General features: G+C 34.8%; 1 pseudogene; it reads left to right on the forward strand.

Moving 5' to 3' along the window:
• Window positions 1-663: 663 nt before the first annotated feature.
• On the forward strand, window positions 664-1,335 carry LOC101958884 (RNA polymerase II subunit A C-terminal domain phosphatase SSU72 pseudogene; annotated as a pseudogene).
• The last annotated feature ends 4,866 nt before the right edge of the window (window positions 1,336-6,201 follow it).

The following is a 6,201-nucleotide window of genomic DNA, read 5'->3' on the forward strand; positions in this document are numbered from 1 at the left end:
TTCTTCCTTTTTTCTTTTTTCTCACTTAAAGGTAATAGTAAGTTTATGAAATTAAACAACTAATTTTTGGACCTATTCCAGAACTTTACTAAAGGTTTATACCTGAATTTGAGAAACTGAAGAGAAAAACTGCACCAAGATTTTGTTTTTATAAGGTTGAATAGAATAAGGGGTAGCTTAGAAGTGATTACAGTAAATAGGGTTCAGTGGCATCTCTTAAAGTAGTAATGATGTTGGGATCAACAGAGGTCAAATACTGAATTAAAATATCATTAACTGGATATTCACCCAACCCCAGGGCTCTTGAGAAAAAGAAGCTCACAAAGTAGTCCTTCACTGAAAAGAAGAAGTCAGAACTATACTAATAGATGGGTCGAGATATAATCAATATGAAAAAGCAAGGGAGCAAACCATCCCAAACAACCCAAATGCTTCAACAGCTAACTTCATTGACGCCACAGTGGAGGAAATGTCAGAGAAGAAATTCAGAAAGTTTATAGTTAAACTATCAAATGAGCTAAAAGATAATGTGAGGTGTGAAATCAGAAAGAAAATACAGAAAGTGAACCATCAGGACTTCTTGCGGTTACCATCTTGCTTGTGCAGAAGCCCATGGCTGGGTGGGAGCCCCTGAGCGGTTTGGCAGACTGTGTGGCCTTCACCATGCTGTCATATTCACTTTGGGTGGCAGTGGTATGCTCCAGTAACCAGAATCTGAGCATGGAGGCGCACAACATCTTCAGCAAGCGGGGATTCAGCATCAGATCCTTCAGCTCAGGAACTCATGTGAAGCTCCCAGGACCAGCGGCACCTGACGAGCCCAATGTCTATGATTGCAAAGCTACATATGACCAGATGTACAATGATCTTCTCAGGAAAGACAAAGAACTCTATACACAGAATGGCACTTTGCACATGTTGGACAGAAATAAGAGAATCAAGCCTTGCCAGGAGAGGTTCCAGAACTGCAAGGACCTGTTTGACCTGATCCTCACCTGTTAAGAGAGTCTAGACCAGGTGGTGGAAGATCTGAACTCCAGAGAGCAGGAGACCTGCCGCCCAGTGCACGTGGTCCATGTGAACATCCATGACAATCATGAGGAGGCCACCCTGGGAGCCTTCCTCATCTGTGAGCTCTGCCAGTGTATCCAGCACATGGAGGACATGGAGCATGAGACTGATGAGCTGCTGCAAGAGTTCCAGGAGAGGAGCGGCAGGGCCTTCCTGCACAGTCTGCTTCCACTGAGCTCCACCTCCTTCATGCTCCACCTCCCCAAATGTCTTTATTCTGAGGCGTTCTTGGTGGACGGTGTATGGACTATACATATAGGATGAAAAGGTACACAGAACGGCCAGATTAGAGACCATTACCAAAAGAAAATGTCAGTTACCGCCCACTGCCTGAGGGTGTGCCTGATGCTCTGCCTTGCCCTCTTCTCCCCCCAATTGCTGGAGTTGTACAAATATCTGAATAAAGCAACGAGCTGTATCTTAAAGAAAAGAACCTGGATTTACCCAATAAATAGATGTTGCTAGTTGTCCAAAAAAAGAAAAGAAAAAGATCACTTCAATAAAGAGAAAGAGGTTCTGAAAAAGAACCAAGAAGAAATTCTTGAAATAAAGGAATCAAAAACCAAATTAAAAATTCAATAAAAAGCACCACAAATAGATGAGACCACTTTAAAGACAGATTTTCAGGCCTCAAGATAAAGAATATAATATTGAAAATAAAGTTGACCATAGAGAACTGATGTGAAGAGACCATGAACAAAATATTCAAGAAATCTGAGATAACGGGTTAGATGAAGAATCTGAAATGCAAACTAAAGGAATGCACAATCTTTTCAATGAAATAATATCAGAAAATTTTCCAAGCCTTAAGAATGAAATGTAAATTCAAATACAGAAAGCATACAGGACTCCAAATATATAACATCACAACAGATCCACTCCAAGATACATTATTATGAAAATGCCTAACACAGAATAAGGATAGAATTTTAAAAACTGCAGGAGAAAAACAACTGATCACATTTAGAGTTAAACCAATTCAGATTTCAGCTGATTTCTCAAACCAGATGCTTCAATTTAAGAGGACTTGCAATAATATGTAGCAAGCTCAGAAAGAAAATGAATGCCAACCAAAAATACTATAGCCACTTAAAATAAGCTTCAAAATTAAAGATGAAATGCAAACATTTCATAATAAACAAAAGCTAAAAGAATTCATAACTAGAAAGCATGCACTATAAAACATACTCGAAAAATATTTCATGAGGTAGAAATGAAAAGTAAAAATATTAAAAACAGCACAGAGAAGAATTATACTGGAAGAATGGTCAATCAAAGGAGAATCAAATCCAATTTAAACACTATTAAAAATGGCAGGAAATAAAAATTATCTCTCAATAATGACATTGAATATAAATAGTCCAAACTCTTCAATCAAAAGACACAGGTTGGTAGATTGGATTAAAAACAAGACCCAACATTATGTTGTCTGCAAAAGACTTACTTCACAGCTTGAATTAGAAAAAATAGACCATTCACATGAATCTTGTAAACAAGCAGGGGTTACTATTCTTATATCAGATAATATGGAGGTCAAGTTAAAATTAATCAGAAGAGACAAAGAAGGTCATATTGCTTAAGGGAATCATACATCAACAAGATATAATGATCACAAATTGTTATGTCCCAAACAATGGAGCATCTATGTACATTAAACAAACCCTTCTCATTATTAAGAATCAAATAGTCTACATTATAATAATACTGAGTAGGTGACTTTATCACACCTCTCTCATCACTGGATAGATCATCCAAACAAAAATTAAGTAAAGATTTCACAGAACTAAAAAATACAATTAATAATTTGGACCTAACAGACATCTATAGAATATTTCATCCATCAGAGACTGAATACACTTTCTTCTTTAGCAGCACATGGAACATTTTATAAAATAGACCATATTTTAGGTCACAAAGCAAATCTTATCAAATACAAAAAATAGAGGTAAATCTTGCATTCTATAAGACCATAAAAGAATGAAATTAGAAATCAACAATAAGATAAAAAAATAGAAACCACTCTAATACCTAGATATTAAATAACACACTTTTGGATGATAAATGGATAGCAGAAGAAAACAGGAGAGAAATAAAATAAATACTTAAAAGTAAATGATAATAGTGATACAACATATCAAAATCTCTGGGACAGTATAAAGACAGTTGTAAGAGAAAGTTCATAGCACAGAGCTTATACATTAAAAGAATAGAAAGATACCAAGTAAATAATCTAATATTACATTTCAAGGCCTCAGAAGAAGAACAAACCAACACCAAAATAAGTGGAAGAGAGGAAATAATTAAAATCAGAGCCAAAAATCAATGAACTTGAGATTTAAAAAGTATAAAATATCAACAAAACTAAAAGTCAGTTTTTGAAAGGTTAAACCAAATTGATAGACTCTTAGCCAAACTAACCAAAAGAACAAGGCCTCAAAATTTCAAAATCTGAGATGAAAAAGGAAATGACACCAGAGATACAACTGAAATCTAGAGGATCATCAAAAATTATTTTGAAAATTTATAATCCAATAAGCTAGAAAAATTTGAAGGTATGGAGAAATTCCTAAATATATACCTACAAACATGCAACCAGGAGGATATGGAAATCCAAACCAGATCAATTTTAAGTAATGAAATTGAATCAGCTATTGAAAGCCTTCCAACAAAAAAAGTCCTGGACCAAATGGATTTTACCAAACCTTTAAAGAAGAACTAACACCAATTCTTTTCAAATTATTCCATAAAATACAACAGGAGGGAATTCTCAAACTCATTCTAGAAAGCCAATATTATCTTGCTACCAAAACCAGACAAAGACACATCAAGGAAGAAAATACAGACCAATATCCTTGATAAACACAGATGCAAAAATTCTTAATAATATATTTTCAAACTGTATACAAAAAAAGGGTTAGAAAGATAGCATAGCACTATCAAGTGGGTTTCATCTCAGGGATGCAAGGTTGGTTTAACATACGGAAGTCAATAAATGTTATTCACCACATAAATAGATTTAAAGACAAGAATCACCTGATTATCTCAATAGATGCAGAAAAGGTATTTGACAAAGTACAGCACCTATTCATGTTTAAAACATTAGAAAAACTAGGGATACAAAGAATTTAACTCAACATTATAAAGCCTATACATGACAAATGGAAGGCCAACATTATTCTGAATGGATAAAAACTGAAAGTATGTCCTCTAAAAGTAGAAACAAGTCAAGGATGCCCACTTTACCACTTTTATTCAACATGGTCCTCAAAACTCTAGCCAGAGCAAATAGGCTAGAGAAGGAAATCAAAGGGATATAAATAGGAAAAGCACAAATTATCTCTATTTGTCAACGACATAGTCTTGAATTTAGAAGACACCATCCCCCAAAAAAACTCCACCAGAAGACTTCTAGAACTGATAAGCAAATTAAGCAAAGTAGCACAATACAAATCAGCACCCATAAATCAATCACATTTCTATATTCCAATGATGAGTCTGCTGAAAAAGAAATTAGGAAAACTATTGCATTCACAATAGCCTCAAAAAATAAAATACTCAAGAATCAATCTAACAAAAGAGGTAAAGGATCCCCACAATTAAAACTATAAAAAACTAAAGAAAGAAATTGAAGAAGACCATAGAAGACAGAAAGAGTCTCATGCTCTTGGATAGGCAGAATTAATATTGTCAAAATGGCCATACTACCAAAAGTGTTATGAGGATTTAATATAATTATTAATAAAATTCCAGTGAAGTTCTTCTAGAACTAGAAAAAACAATCATGAAATTCATTTGGAAAAACAAGAGACCCAGCATAGCCAAAGCAATCGGTAGCAAGAAGAATGAAGCATTAGGCATCACAATACCAGACCTTAAACTATCCTACAGAGCCATAGTAAAAAAAAAAAAAAAAAAAAAAAGGAGGAATGGTATTGGCGCCAAACAGCATGAAGACCAATGGAATAGAGAGAGGAAGCAGAGACATGACTAACTTAAATACAGCTATCTGCTGCTGGAAAAAGTTGCAAAAACATACATTGGAGAAAAGATGGCCTTTAAAAAAAAATGGTGCTGGAAAAACTGGAAATCCCTGTATGGTAGAATGAAATTTAACCACTGTCTCTCACCCCACACAAAACTCAAAGTGGATCAAGGACCTAGATATTAGACCAGAAACCTTGCACTTGTTACAAGAAAATGTAGGTCAACACTCCAACATGTCAGCTTAGGAACTGACTTCCTCAACAAGACTCCAAAAGTGTAAGAAGTAAAATAATAATAAAAAATCAATAAGTAGGATGACATCAAATTAAAAAGCTTCTCCATAGCAAAGAAAACAATTAAGAGCATCAAGAGAGAACAAACAGAATGGGAAAAAGTCTTTGCCATCTGTTCCCCAGATAGGGCATTAATGATCAGGATACACAAAGAACTCAAAAATAATTAACACTAAAAAAAAAAAAACCCAACAACGAATATCCTAATGAATAAATGTGCAAAGGAACTAAACAGATACTTCTCAAAAGAAGAAATATGAATGGTTGAGAAATATATATATATATATATATATATATATATGTTCAACATTTCTAGCAATTAGAGAAATGAAAATTAAAACTACACTAAGATTCCATTTCACTCCAGACAGAATGGCAATTATCAACAATACAAGTAACAATAAATGTGGGCAAGGATGAGGGGAACAAGATTCACTCATACATTGCTGGTGGGACTGCAAATCAGTGCAACCCCTCTGGAAAGCAGTATCTAGATTCCTTAGAAAATTTGGAATGAAACCACCAATTGACCCAATTATCCCAATCTTCAGTTTATACCCAAAGGACTTCAATTCAGCAAACTATAGTGATGCAGTCACATCAATGTTTATAGCAGTTCAGTTCACCATAACCAAGCTATGGAACCAACCTAGATGCCCTACAACAGATGATTGGATAAAGAAAATGTGGGACATATGTACAATGCAATATTACTCAGCCATAAAAGAAGAATGAAATTTTCCAGTAAATGGATGGAACTGAAGAATATAATGCTAAGTGAAATAAGCCAGTCCCCCCAAAAAACAAAGGCCAAATATTCTCTCTGATATGTGGATGCTAACCCACAACTAGG

Source organism: Ictidomys tridecemlineatus, chromosome 3 (assembly GCF_052094955.1).
Source record: "Ictidomys tridecemlineatus isolate mIctTri1 chromosome 3, mIctTri1.hap1, whole genome shotgun sequence".
Taxonomy (NCBI): Eukaryota; Metazoa; Chordata; class Mammalia; order Rodentia; family Sciuridae; genus Ictidomys; species Ictidomys tridecemlineatus.